Below are 12,822 nucleotides of genomic sequence, written 5' to 3'. Positions count from 1 at the left end.
GGGGGGGGAGAGGGGGAGAGAGAGAGAGAGAGAGAGAGAGAGAGAGAGAGAGAGAGAGAGAGAGAAACAGAAGACAAAAGCTTAAGAGACACAGAGAAGGCAAATGGAAAGAATGGTCCTAAAGATGAAGGCCCTCTCTTGCATGCTCTCAGCCTTGGGCTCTGGTGGGATGCAACCCCCCTTTCCAGCCACAAAACATGTGACAGGCCCAAGCTAATCAAAGCTTCACATTCTCTCTGCCATTATGGTCGGTCCAGAAGTGAGCACAATACCAAAGTCAGTCCATCCAGGCTCACTCTGTAATACCCAGGATGCAGAGTTCAGTTTATTCTATAGTTTATATGCAAAATCAAATCCCATTGACTCTTTGTGATTTCTGAGGATTTTCAGAAATTTGCTAGGTGGGTCATAGGAAAGGAATCACATCAAAAAGCCACAAAGTGGCTTTCCACTATATCTCACTATCTTCACCGCCTTCCCCTCTTGCCCCCCTCCTCCCCAGAGCAACCCTGGAAATCCACTCAGGTACTCCCAAGAATAAACTCCAGCCCTGAACATGAACCAATGTGTTTTCCCAACAAAGTTTTCTAAAGAGCAATTCTGGTTAAACCAAATGTCCTGTCTTACTTTGTGAGTCATGTGCCAGGTAAGCCCTCCATCAGCAGAGGACATTATCATAGCAGTTCCTGGGCAGGAAGTAAAATGGACATAGCATGGTCTGATCCCCCTCATTTTGCTAGCACATTGCCCCTACTCAGGTAGAAATAACATCTCAGGTAGAAAGAGCAAAAAGGCTTTCTACCCTGGTTCCTAGAGCAGAGAAACTGTGAGGCTTTCAACTGACTTAGGGTTTTAGGGTTTTCAGATCTTCTTGCAGCTGCTAGTATCACCAAGGTTAAACATTCCAAATGAGAACTGGAATTAATAACACAGCAATGGCCCTACACTGACCATGGGTTCCTCCTGCTACTTAATAGAATGATTCATTTGAACTGCCTCTCCTTTCCTTGATAGCAAGGGGCCAGCTTCTCCGCCTGCCAGTCCTTCTCTTTCTAGGAAAAGACGAGAGAAGTTTATTGAATTCTAATAAATCATCCTGGCAGGGGGCGTCAATAGAGACAGATGTGAGAACAGAACACAGAACCCCATATCCATCCCTTACAGTCCCCCCACCCGTTCTTCCTTTTCTCAGCAAATCTACTCAGCTCCCCCTCCCACAGGGAAGCTGAGAGTTCATTATGAAGAACAGCCAAGAGTCAATAAATACATGGATGAGATTTCAGTCACCTACTGTGGCTGTCTTCACTACCAACAAAGTAACTGCATGGTCCCAGAATGGTTAGTGGGGTGGGGATGGGTGGCAGGGAGCTCAAAAAAGCTTTACATCCAGAAAGATCTTTTCATAAAGCAAACCCGATCATGTCAAACATCTCCACTTTGCTTAAAAATTTTTAATGGCTCCACATTGTTTCTAGGATAAAGACCAAAACATTTAATACGGCTTATAAGATTCTACAAAATCTGGACCCTAATGACCTGTCTAACCTCATATCCAAACATGCTCCCTACCCCATTCTCAACCACTCCAGCCATACTGGTACATCTTTCATTCTTTCAGTGGCTTAGGGGGCCTCCAGAGCCCAGATAAAATATCACATGCTTACTTTGGTATGAACTCTATCCTAATATAGGCAAATAGCCTTGTACTTGCCCTTCACTGCATTTTTCACAGCCTAAGATTTTATATTTTCTTATCTAATGATTGGGTTGATGCTCTCTTTGCCTGCTCCTGTGCAGGCTCTATGTTTTGTTCATCAAATATCTTCAGCTTCTAGCACAAGGCCTGGCAAAGAACAGAAACTCAAAAGATACATTCTGAACGAATGTAAGAGTGAATGACTTCTAAAGTAGAGCACATTCCAAGAGCTGGAAGCTAGAAATGGAGCAAAATAAAACAGAGTATGTGGAGATGGGTGAGGGAGGAGACAAGAGAGGTAAATGGGGCAGATCACACAGCAGTCATTATTCAGCACCTACGGTATGCCAGGGACTATTCGAGTCAGTTATGGATACACAAGTGATAAAACTGACAGCATGCTGTTTTGAGGAGTTAATAATTGAGGTCATTCCCCTGTCATGCTGCAGGATATCTAGAGAGCAATATTCACCATGGAAATATCTCCATTTGTAGTATTTTTCTAAGTTGTGACAAGAATGAAATGCACACAGGGGCACCTGGGTGCCTCAGTCAGTTAAACATCCAGCTCTTGACTTTGACCTAGGTCATGATCTTATGGTTTGTGAGCTCAAGCCCCACACTGGGATCCATTCTGACAATGCAGAGCCCACTTGGGATTCTCTCTTTCCCTCTCTCTTCCTCTTCCTGCTTGTGCTCTCTTTCTCTCTCAAAATAAATAAACTTTTTTAAAAATGTTTTTTTTTTTTTTTAAAGAATGAAATGCACACATAACCATGTATAAAGGGCCACTCTTGTACAACTTCCATAGCTGGGATCTCATCCAGATGGAGGCCAAGTTATAAGCACTTCAACACATCCCCAAAATAAATCCACCCTACCACCTGTTGATAAGAAGTGGGTCGCTTCCTCTGATCCAGCAGAGGCATAGGGAAGGAGATTGAAATTACATACCATAGAACTTAAGTATCAGCAATTTCCCCCCTTAACACAAGTCCCTCCTCACCACCAGCCAATCCATCTCTCTCCTCCCCCTCCTACACTGCCTCTCAAAATCCCTTGTGTCTTGAACAATTCAACACTCATCTTAAGCTTACCAGTTTGCCTGATGGTCATCATCTACACTTCATCAAATATGCCTCTCAGTTTCTGCTGCCATACAAACACCAATCAAATTTGGTGAACCTCTTATCAATAATTTCAATGTGCCAGCACCCCAGAGCCCCCTGGATGAGAGTCACTGTCACATGGGGACTTGTTCCTTACACTAAGAATTTTGGCCTTTGCCCAGAGGGCCATGTGGAACACAGGAAGTCTTCAGTAGGGGAGCGACCCTGGGCAGATCCCCCCAACTGCACCTGAAACTTCGACTCAGCTGCCAGGAAGAATCTAAATGCAGCTGTGGGTGTCCTTCTTCTAGCATTAATTAAAGCTTTGCCTAAGGCCCAGCTGCAGAGATGCCCACAGGGTGCAGCAAAGAGGGGGAGCAGCTGCAGCTTCAAAGAACCTACAGGCAGGTCTAAGCATGTTAGACCCAACTCCCCCCGCCCACCCCATGCAGGCATCTTCCTGTTGGAAGCAGAGCTAGGGTCACCAAGGGGAAGGGGCATCTGTGAATGAAAACTAAAATGCTTCTGCTTCCCATAGAAGAGGAAAATAGTTATTTCCTTGGGGGAAAATCTATAAAGTAGATCTTCCCTAGGATCCCTTCTCTTTGCTCTCCTTTCAGGGCTGATACTGTAATCAATCATTCTTCAAGAGGGGATTCCCTTCACACTTAAGGCACAGCATGGCAGCCCTGCCTCCCAACTCTCAGAGCTAACCTCCTGTGTCTAGGATCATGGGGCTCAGGGAGCTGTCTATTAAAAATATAATTATAAAAATAATTGCAGCTACCATTTATGGAGAATTTACCAAGGCTATCTGCTTAATATGCATTATCTCAATTAAATCTCACAATAATCTGATGAGATGGAGATTATTGTCACCGTTTAGAAGTTAAGGGAGCTAAGGCTTTCATCTACTGTTAAGTCCTGGACTCCCATTTAAAAGCTATGTGATGTTGAGCAAGTTGCTTACTTACTTAGCCTTTAAGTTACTTGCTTAATCTTTCTGCTTCAGTGACTTTCACTGAAACAAGATGCATACAAAAAGTCTTTCTCTGAATGCAGCCCTCATCCTTATCCCCATGCCTCCTCTCCAGTTTCAAAGTGATTCATAGACCATTCTCTGGGAAAGGGCAGCAGCTGTGGTCTGAGCCTTCAGGAATCCTGGGAGAATGAGAGGAACTGCCTCACTTTGGAAATAAGGAAGGTGTGAAGCGTTGGCAAAAACACAGCGTCCTGCAAAATCCTTTCTGCCCATACCTGGCTGCTGACAATTCACCTCTGCATTCGATAAACACTTATACCATCCCGCAGATGAATATCATTGAATGCAAATCAGACTCATCTCTTATCTATTTAAAAACACTCCCACTGCCTCCCCTTCTATTAGAGAATTCACTGGTAGCCAGCAATAAAAAGGAAATCCAGCAACTTTAGGTGGGAAAGATGAGAGCACAGAGAGTTTATGATGGCTTAGGGGAGTTAGTAGGCACTCCTGGTAGTATGGCGAGGAAAAAAGAAAGAAATTGAATTTCAGTGAGCCTAGTCCCCAAAGAGCAATTTAGTAGACCACATAAGGAAACAGAAGAAAGTGTGCAGGGAAGATCTAGCTTCAGGTACCACTGGAACCAGGAGCTCAAATGCTGTCAAGCTTCTATAGCTCTCACTTGTGTTTTTCTCTGGAAATTGCCTTCCTTGTTCCCATTCTCATGGGCCTTCACCCAGAGGGAGCATGACTAACAACCCCAGCTTTACTGCTTTCATTTGAGTAATGAAGAAAGGAAAGATGAGCTCTCTTACTTTAGGCTAAATTGAAGAATTTGTGGGAAGAGACAGTGGACAGACCAAAAAACAAAAGAAGCCACCCACAGTATTCAGGATGGCTATAGATCTCATTGATATAACAGAGTCCCAGTATGACAGTGGCTTAAACAAATTAGCTACTTTTTCCCCATATTATAGTCCAGATACAAGGAGGCCAGAGCCTTACAATGACTCCATTTTGTCTGTGACCCAGGTTTCTTCCCTCTTTTTGCTCTGCCATGCCTAGGTATTATACTCACCTACATGGTCTAAGACTGTATCTACTATCTGGAAGGAAAAGGTGAGTGAGGAATCAGTACATGGCTTTTAGGGCACAACTCAGAAATTATACATATCAATTCCAGTCACATCCCATTGGCCAGAATATATCCCACGGCCATACCTAGCTGTAAGGGAAGCTGGGAAATGTAGTCTTTAATCTAGGCAGCCATGTACTGCTCTAAAAACTAGGGGTTAATATTGCTATAGAAGGGAGGATGCACACCCAGGATGAAATCCATCTCTGCCACAGCCACCTAAGGGCAGGAAGGTTTGGGGAACTAAAACCAGAATATTACTTGGAACTAAGAATATTCCCATCTCCATCACTCTTCTGTTTCTCTTGGATGTCTGCTTCATTAACTGCTCCCTTCTCATTTCTGAGCCCCATCATGTCCAGAGCAGATAGTCTATGGCCACTTCACCATTTCTAGGCTTATATATACAGTGAAGTAAAAAAAGAAGAGCTAGGCTCCAACATAAGTGGAACTTGGAACAAGCATTCACTGCCAAGTGGATTTATGATTGAACTCTGGACAAGAAAAGGGCAAAAAAGAATATAAAGAGGCTAGGGTATTAGCTTACCAGAAATAGATGTAAAGTAATGTTAATAAAAGGAATATTAAATTATCAGCAGATCAGAAGGGTGTGTTATGTAGGAGGGGTGTAGTTTGGAAGTAAAGTAATTCTTAGGGTAATAAGATGAATTTCATTCTAACTACTCTAGGGAACAACCAGCCTCAGAAACCTAGAGTAGAAGGAGATGCTCCAATCTATCTACAGGAAAAAGCAGTCTCTACAACCCAGCCAGCTGGCCCTGCACTGAACTACCCTCTACAGACATCAGTAACCAAGGTGGAAGGGAAAAGCTCGTGACTGTCACAGTCTGAGGCTAGTAAATCTACCAGACACCAGAAGAGATTGGTGGGTATGGAGACTTGATTTTGGGAGGATGTGTTGCAGGAGTGGGGGGAAAGTGTAGCTCCAAGAATGGGAGGGAACTCACGAGAGTGGGAGTACTCCAGGAAGAAAGGAATAAAGGGAGGGGGCCTAAGAAGTCTAGGAGAGAAAGGAGAGCACTGGGATAGAGGGAACATCTGTATGGGACAAACTCAAAGTCCTAGGGTGCTCTGAGCCATGTCTGTGATCAAGATGGTCAGAATCACCCTGTTGAATGGGCCCTGCTGCCCCAGACACTGCATAGTTTGAGGCTTAGCACCTGAACCCTGAATCATTGAGCAAAGAACTGCTCAAACTTCCATCAGAGTCCAGTGTACATGCATTCAATTTAGGAACAACAGGAAAATTGTTTCCAGAATGAGTAAAGAAGCAGCCCCTTTTTGTACCACCAGGCATCAGAACATTACCATTGTAGATGGTAAGGCGGTAGGGAGGGGCCATCCCTTAGGGCCCACTGAACAGAGAAGAGATCAGAGATACCCAAAAGTTAGCTAGAGACCCACTGTACTAGTTTTCTAGGGCTTCCATAATGAAGCTTAAACCACCCAGCCTGTATGTATTTTCCCTCCATTTTGGAGGCTAGAAGAGACTAAGATCAAGGTGTCAGTAGCATCAGTTTCTTCTGTGTCCTCTTAACCTGGCTTATTTGTGGCTGTCTTCTCCCTGTGTCTTCACATAGCCTTTCCTCTGTGTGTGTCTCTGTCCTAACCTCCTCTTCTTATAAGGCCACCAGTCATATTAGATTACAGCCCCGCCTGATGATCTCATTTAATCTTAATTACCTATTTAAAAACTCTATCTCCAAAGATAGTCACATTCTAAGGTTAGCACTGGGCTAAGGACTTCAACATATGAATTTTAGGGGAGACACAGTTCAGCCCATCATATCCACACTAATGAACCAAAAGGGAACTTGCCTAGTGATTTCACATGCCATATATTAGCCACTCTAGAGATGGACAACTCTTTCTCAGTTCTAATTACAAATCTTGGGGCAGAGGATTTGGGTTGGCCCAGATGTCCATCCCTGGTCCCATCAGCTATGGTCAAGGATGTGGGCTCATTAAGAACAGACATGGTTGTCAAGATTCTGTCTGTAGATGGTAGCATCAGGCTATTGCTCTGTGGCTTTGACAGACATCCCATAGCACCTATCAGAATCAACTCAAGCTCTTCAATAGAGCGTACAAAATTCATCACTCCTTAACCCCTTAATCTGAGCTATATCCCCTGCTGCCCCTGTACAAATCCCACCCTTCATCCAAGCGACAGATACAATTCCCTGCATTCACCTCATTGTTTCATGCCTCCAGGCCTTTACTCAGGCTGTTCCCTCCATCTACCAAACCTTTCCTTTCTACCTGCTTTGTCTTCCTGACAAGCTCCCACTTATATTTCAAAGTCCAGCTAGAGCATTTCTTTTGGAAAATCTTTCCTGATTTCCTGTAGAGTCAGCTTCCCTCTTTTGTTTCATTCTGTGCCTTGTACTTTTCATAACACTTAGAACACTGGGTCACAACTATAGTTAGATTGTTTTTCTCTTGAAGTAGACTGTGGGAACCTACCTCAAAATCTAGCACAGTGCTTGCTTTGTACTCAAAAAATGTTTGTGGAATGAATAATTGTCATCAACTGGGCACAATGGTACACACAGTTTATGAATAAAACACAAAGCCCCTGCCCTTTAGGAACCTCTGAGTGACTGAGGGGGACATTAATATGAATAATGACTATAAAAATAAAGATATAAATCAAAGGCTAAGAAAGTGCAGAAGAAGCTGTCATTTAAACCAGGAGGACTGTGGAAGGCTTCTGGGAAGAGGTGACTGAGTGTAATCACTAAGGATGATTAGGAGTTTACCTATAGGTGTTAGATGGGGAGTGGATATTAGAAAACAAATGAACAATATGGGAAAAGGATCTTTCTAGGCTTGTAGATGCCACACAGTGCAGTTATGGGGACAACAGGGCCACAGGATACCAGGTAAGGACAGCGTCATCTTAGTGTTCTGAGAAAAGGGGTCCCCAGTCATTCTTAGGAACAAGCAGGAGAGAACTGCTTTGTTATTCTTATTCATGGAGCCACCAACTCCTTATGGCATCCATCCAGAGTCTCTCCCTCCATGATTTTCTCAGGATAGAGGCAAAGAAATTTGGAGTTGCCAAAATTTGAAGCCAGAGAAGCGAAGCCTTCAGATTCTAGATGCTGTGCTGACCTCTTCCATTTCCTCCCCAAATGACAGAGAGGGGAGGCTGGCTAGCTGCACCTGAAATGAAACATTTACCCTCTGCCACCTCCACTCCAACAGAATATTTTTTTTAAACCTCTGACTGCACTCTGATAGTCACAGGCAGGTCAACTGACCTCTATGAGCTTCAGTTGTTCATCTGAGAAAAGATAGTAATGGCCCCCAAAGATAGTCATGGGCAGGTCAATTCACCTCTCTGAGCTTCAGTTGTTCACCTGAGAAAAGATAGTAATGGCCCCCAAAGAGTTACTGTGCAGATTAAAGTTAACTCAGGTCAAACATCTAACACATGCCTGACATCTAATAGCCACTTAGTTAACAGTGGTCACTGCAATTAATTTTTTAAATAAAACTGTGCTTGTCTTACCTCTCCTATTCTAGAACTAAAAGTTCCTAGGGAGGATTCAGACCCCATGCTGTCCAGCATATATTTATGCTCAATAAATGTATGTTAAATCAATGAATGCTTAGAATCCTAGACTTTTCAGACTGGGTGATAGCTAAGAAATCAACTATTCCAATCTCTCTTTTGACATAAAGAGAAAACAGACACTGCTGACTCTACCACATGTAGTCTTGGCTATTCCATAGCCTCTTGGCTATTGCTTGCCCAGGTTCCTTACTGGTAAAAATGAGAGAGCTATTTTAATGGACTGTCATGGGAGTTAAATGAATAAATATATATGAAGCATTAAGACCAGTGTCTGGCACATAATAACCATCAGTAAATGTTAGTGCTGTTATAAGATGATTGACACTGGCCCTAGGCCAAACAGTGAGTTAGCAGAAAGCGTAAATCTGGAACCATGTCTTCCTGCCTCCTAGTCTATCACTTTCCCCATTATACTCCACTGCTTTCAATGGAACCAGATGTTCTGTATCCTAGTTCCTGAATTCACCTGTGGTATGGAATGCACATGTCCTGACAGAGTGCAAGCTGACCTCTAATTCCTGGGGAGGACTTCCCAGCCAGTCTCATCGTCAGCCCAACCAAGGCCTTGGCCAGCTCAGTGTCCCACCATCACTGAGCATTCTTTCTGCCTACAGGATCCCACACATACTGAACTGCTTTCTCTTCAATACACAGATCAATTTGTCTCAATCAAGGCAGGTTTTGCCCCACAGAGGACATTTGACAATATGTGAAGACATTTTTAGTTGTCAAACTTACGATGGAGGGTACTACTGGCATCTAGTGGGTAGAGGCCAGCAATGCTGCTAAACTAACCCTATAGTGCATGGGGCACCCCCCACGACAGAGTTATTCAGTTCAGAATGTCCCTGAGCTGCTGCTAAAAGAGCCTAATGTAGATGAATGTGCATGTAGATGCAAATGTGTCTGTTTCACATCTGTTTTAGAGCTTCATAATCAGCAGGTTGTGGAAAAAACAGTAACTTTGACATGAAAGACCAGTCAGTGTTCAGATTCCAGGTATGTCATTTACTAACTATGTGACCTTGACATGTTACTTAACTTCTCTGAGCCTCAGATTCCTCATCTGTGAACTGGAGATAATTATGCTATAGTGAAACTTTGTGATGATACACAGAAAGAACCTAGTAGGGGTCTAAGATATAATAAGTAGGTAGTAGGAGGCATCTGTTATTTACCTCCTCATTTTTGTAAGGTATATAAATGTAGATATTTGAAAACATTGGTTGGGGATGAGCCAGAAGTTAGCTGACAGAAGACAGATTAATGGATGTTGATGGATGGCTTAGGGCCAAGGAAGTCTCTAAGGCAAGAAATGAGACCTTGGCCAAGGTGATTGGAAGGAGTTGAAGAAAAGATGGTAGAAGAAAGAATCCATACGGGTACAGGAAATTATTTTTCATTCATTTATTTTAAAATGTTATAGATGGGTTCTATGCTAGTCATTTTACAGACATCATTCATTAATTCATTCAATAAAAATTCAGCGAGCACCTACAATGTACTAAGCCTTGTGCTAGTACATTATTTATATGTTCATATGTTTATTTATTCTGTAGTTATTCAGGGAGTACCTATTCTGTACCATTGTATTTTGATTCCATACACATTGCTCCCTCCCCCATTCATTCATGCACTCACTAATTTGTTTTTTAATTTACTCTTTCAACAATTGTTTATAGAAAATCATACAAGACACTAGGTTAACAGATGATAAAGATTAAAAGCACTAGAAAGGTAAGAGATGGGTCACTGATGAACCGTCACCTAAAATGGGGAACCGCAAAGGAAGCAATAATCCTAGGCTTTATAGAATCACGGTGCAACTTACTTAGTGGTCAAAATTTAGGGAGAATGCTCTGTAGAGAACTTCATTTTCTCAAGACTCCCACATTGTCACCAATATAGATATGAATGATAAAGTCTGAGGTCTGATTAGAATGAGTAGGTGATCTTCTAGGGTTTGGTTGCTGAGAACATAATCTACTTCAGCTACTAAAGCACAGATCTCTTGGGCTTTGGATCCTGTGCATTGCCTTATACAGAGATGGATTTTAGAATCCTTGAAACAAGTGAAGAAACAGCTTCTAGACTGAGCTTCTAGGAGTGACTCCCAAAACAACACAGTAGAACTGAGCCGCAAAGGATCCTCTGCTCCCACCAAACTGAAGAAGGTGCCTGCCAAACTAGTAATCTGCAAACTATAGGTCCAAAGTGTCTCTGCTATGCACCGTCCAGCAAAAAGAGTGCCTCTTACCTTGCTCCCTACTTAACTCAGTTCCGATTCTGGGTTTCAAGCAAGTGTGCCAGATTTTCAGAAATCCTCTCTGGGAGATGTAGTTTCTTTGTAGGAAGAAAAGCACCTTTAAAGGAAGCTGGAATAAAAATGGATTGAGTCAACCCACAGTTTTCCTCACAGGAGATTTATTTAGTTGTAAATCTGGATTCTGTAACTAAATCTAACACTCTAAATTACCGCTAGAATATACTGTTCTATGAGTGGTTGAAGCTTTCCCTTTAAAAGGCTGGCTAAGGGGTGTCTGGGTGGCTCAGTCGGTTAAGCGTTAAGCATCCATCTTCAAATCAGGTCATTATATCACAGTTTGTGAGTTCAAGCCCCAGTATAGGGCTCTGTGCTGACAGCTCAGAGCGCAGAGCCTGGAGTCTGCTTTGGATTCTGTGTCTTCCTTTCTCTCTGCCCCTCCCCCACTGACACTCTGTGTGTGTCTCTCTCTCAAAAATAAAATAAACATTAAAAAAATTTAATAATAAATAAATAAAAGGCTGGCTAAGTATAAGTATGCTAATGGTCTATTCATTCTGGAGTCCAAATGAATTAGAATTTCTGTGAATAGGGACCAGGAATTTGTATTTTTTTCTTAACTCCTCTGGTAAGCCCTCTGATCGGCACAATTGAGACCAAAGAGAAAAGCTAATTCATACCAAATGGCTTGATTAATCCTCTCAGGAATATGTGCATCTCAAAAGAAGATAATTGCCTGTAACTCTAAAAGAGTAGTTGGTCTAGGGGAGCCTGGGTGGCTCAGTCAGTTAAGTATCAGACTTCAGTTTGGGTCATGATCTCATGGTTAGCGGGAGCCTGCTTCAGATCCTGTCTTCCTCTTTCTTCCCCTCCCTGGCTGGTGTTCTCTCTCTCAAAAATAAAACAATTAGAAAAAAAGAGTGAATGGTCTAATGTCAGAAGAACACTGTTAGCAGAAAAGAGCTTTCTGGTTTCATCAAACTAAACCAGGTGGGCACCACTCATTTCCAAATGTAGTCAGGTCTTCCTTAAGAGGTTTTTGGAACATTCTCCCACATTTAAATAAGGAGAGCCAACAATGGTAACTAAACAGATAGCTGCAGAGTTAAATCTCAAGAACTGAAATCAGACACACTGGATAAAAGAGAGTCTTTGCCCTCATAATGCTAACCACCTAACAGAATAAACTAACAGGTAACCAGACAATCATTTACCATTTAGGGACGATAAGTAAGTGCCCTGATTGTAGGGAAGGGGCTATAAACACAAGGCAGTATGGAAACACTGATGTGGATCCTTAATCAGCTTACAGGCAATTGAAAGTCTTCTTGAGGGAAGTGATGTCTCAGCTCAGATGTGAATAATGAATTCATCAGGCACAGAGGCTGCAAGAGGAAAGAGTGCTCTAAGAGCAAAAACCCACCTGTGCGAAGGCCTGAGAGAACCTGGCATGTTTGAAGAAATGGAACATGTTCAGCAGGGCCAGGGAACAGAAAACAAAATTTCTTATTCTGAAAACGGTCCTGTACAAAGGGAAAGCAAGGGAGGCAACATCAGCAGACATCCTGGAAGGGCAGAGAGAGCTGGCACGGACTGTCCCAAGGATTGAGTATGGACCATCCAATGCCCAGAATAAAGCAAGCAGCCTGTATATCTGCTAACTGGCTGCAATTGGGCTGAACAGGTGGGAGTAAGCAGCAAGTCCAGTAGGGCTGGAATGAAATCACTGTCCCAGGTTCATGGTAACAGAACATCTAAAGAAGCAAAAGCTTTCACTCGGCTTGGAAGAGAAGCCTGAGCATAATTCTAATTACCACAAGAGTCTCCATTTAGAAGCACACAGCACAGATTGTGTCTTTAAACCAAGCACATTGGGAACACAGTTAATCATTCAGTCCATCAACACTGCATGGTTCCTTTCAGGCTCCATTCCCATTCTTGCATCCTATCCAGGCAATGGCGACACTGGAGAGCAGGTGCAGGGACACACACACACACACACACACACACACACACACACACACACACACACA

The 12,822-nt window shown here is 42.9% G+C and overlaps 1 long non-coding RNA gene across 3 annotated transcripts in view; it reads right to left on the bottom strand.

Annotated features, from left to right (window-relative positions):
- The window catches only part of LOC144239204 (uncharacterized), a 141,404-nt gene that overhangs the window by 105,225 nt on the left and 23,357 nt on the right, over nucleotides 1-12,822 (bottom strand). For all 3 annotated transcript variants that reach the window (XR_013337337.1, XR_013337339.1, XR_013337338.1), the window contains exons 2-3: nucleotides 12,213-12,312; nucleotides 10,784-10,901 (exon numbers count right to left, since the gene is read on the bottom strand). This is a non-coding gene — a long non-coding RNA (uncharacterized LOC144239204). The remainder of the gene's footprint in view (nucleotides 1-10,783; nucleotides 10,902-12,212; nucleotides 12,313-12,822) is intronic.

Source organism: Crocuta crocuta, unplaced genomic scaffold, assembly GCF_008692635.1.
Source record: "Crocuta crocuta isolate KB4526 unplaced genomic scaffold, BGI_CrCroc_1.0 scaffold16, whole genome shotgun sequence".
Lineage (NCBI taxonomy): Eukaryota > Metazoa > Chordata > Mammalia > Carnivora > Hyaenidae > Crocuta > Crocuta crocuta.
The sequence above is the reverse complement of the archived record's forward strand: the minus strand, read 5'-3'. Positions and strand labels throughout refer to the sequence as shown.